Consider the following 2,443-nt stretch of genomic DNA (forward strand, 5'->3'; position numbering starts at 1 on the left):
CAAGGCGTCGACTTGCTCATTGTCATTTCTTGGCACATGAAGGAACTCGCACCCTTCAAAGTATCCACTGAGTTGTTGTACGAGAAAGCGGTAGTTGGTCATATTTGCATCCTTTGTGTCCCAGTCGCCTAATGACTGTTGGACCACCAAATCGGAGTCTCCGTAACACAGGATCCGACGAATGCCGAGTTCCTTGGCCAGCCGGAGCCCGTGAATGAGTGCTTCGTATTCAGCAACATTGTTGGAGGCGGCAAAGTGAATTTGCAGCGCATATCTGAGCGTGTCGCCCTTGGGGGAGGTTAGGACGACGCCGGCCCCCAAACTGGTGCGCATTTTTGAACCATCAAAATGCATCCGCCAATGGGTGGAATCTGGCGCTAGCGGCAAGTACTGGGTCTCAGCCCAGTCGACGAGGAAGCGGGCTAGTGCTTGTGACTTGATGGCGGTGCGAGGCTGGTAATAGATGGTGTAGGGGGCCAAATCTATGGCCCACTTGGCCACTTGGCCCGAGGCATCTTGACTTCCAATAATCTCAGCGAGCGGAGCTGTGCAGACCACATTGATTGGGTGCTCTTGGAAGTATGGCTTCAGTCTCTTGGCAGCAAAGTGCACGCCATAACACATCTTCTGATAGTGGGGGTAGTTCTGCTTGGAGGCGGACAGTACTTCGCTTAGGTAATACACCGTCCTCTGGATTGGTAGGGCTTTGCCTTCTTCCTTCCGTTCCACCACTATGACGGTGCTAACCACCCGGCTGGTAGCGGCAATGTAGAGGAGCATGGGCTCCTTAGGAGTCGGGGCCGCCAAGATGGGCGGGGTGGTCAACATTTTCTTGAGCTGGAGAAAAGCTTCATCCGCCTTGTCGTTCCACTCGAAAAAGGTGGTTTTCTTCATGAGCTGATACAGGGGAAGGGCCTTCTTGCCCAGCCGACTGATGAAACGGCTGATAGATGCCAAGCAGCCGGTGAATTTTTGCACATCGAACAGTCGGGTGGGTACCTCCATCCTCTCGATGGCCTTGATCTTGACATGGTTGCACTCTATGCCGCGCTCCGAGACCAGAAAGCCAAGAAGCTAGCCGGCTGGTACCCCAAAGACACACTTCTCCGGGTTGAGCTTCATCTGAAATCGGCATAAGTTCTCGAAAGTCTCCCTGAGATCCTCCAGTAGCGTCCCGCGCTTCTCTGTCTTCACCACCACATCGTCTACATAGACATGAGCGTTTTTGCCGAGTTGTTTGAGGAGACTCTTCTGCATGCAACGCTGAAAGGTGGCGCCAGCATTTCTCAAGCCGAACGTCATGGTCAGGTAGCAGAAGGCTCCAAATGACGTGATGAAGGCGGTCTTCATCCTGTCGGCCGGGTCCAGCTTGATCTGGTGATACCCGGAGTATGCATCCAAAAAACTCAACAGCTCACATCCGGCTGTGGAGTCGATCACTTGGTCGATTCTGGGCAGAGCAAATGGATCTTTGGGGCATGCTTTGTTGAGGCTGGTATAATCAATGCACATGCGCCACTGCTTGTTCTTCTTCAGCACTAGGACCGGATTGGCTAACCATTCTGGGAAGAACACCTCCATGATGAAGCCGGCTGCCAAGAGCCGGGCTATCTCTTCCCCAACAACTCTTCTTTTCTCTTCTGATAGGCGGCGCAAGGGCTGTCGGACGGGCTTGGCATCAGATCGGACGTGTAACTTGTGCTCGGCAAAATCCGTCGGTACACCTGGCATGTCTTTGGGGGACCATGCAAAAATGTCCCCATTCTCACGGAGGAAACCGACGAGCTCGCCTTCCTATTTACTGTCAAGGTTCGCACCAATGACAGCATACCTCTCCGGGTGCTCTGGGTCCAAAGGTATCTTCTTTATCTCTTTGACTGGCTTGAATGAGCCCTCGGCTTCCGACTCCTTGGGGTCGGGTGACATTTCTGGCTGCTTGCCTGCCATTGCCACAACCCGGTCAAGGAGCCATTTCTCTGCTACGATCACGAGAGACTCGGCTAACCGGCTGCTCTTCGCCGCGCAGGCGGACGACTTCTTATAGTATCCTGCTAAGGTCAGGATTCCCTTAGAGCTTGGCATCTTCATCTTTAGGTAAGCATAGTGGGGAACTTCCATGAACTTGGCCAAGGCAGGCCGGCCAAGCAGTGCGTGATAAGGGCTCTCAAGGTCCACCACCTCAAACCAGACTGGCTCTCGGCGGAAATGAGTTTTGTACCCGAAGAGGACATCTATCTGAGTCTTGCCGTTGGTGAGCAGGAAAGGCCAGGAACTATGCCATGGAAAATAGTCCGACTGGGTTGAAGGTGTCTCTGCTTGATTCCCAATTTCTCCATGGTATCCTTGTACAGAATGTTGGTGCTGCTGCCGTCATCTATCAGAACTCGGGAGAAACGAGCAGCTCGCCTCTCCGTGGCAAACGTGGCTTCCAATACCAGAGCAT

This window comes from Triticum urartu, chromosome 5 (genome assembly GCF_003073215.2).
Source record: "Triticum urartu cultivar G1812 chromosome 5, Tu2.1, whole genome shotgun sequence".
NCBI lineage: Eukaryota > Viridiplantae > Streptophyta > Magnoliopsida > Poales > Poaceae > Triticum > Triticum urartu.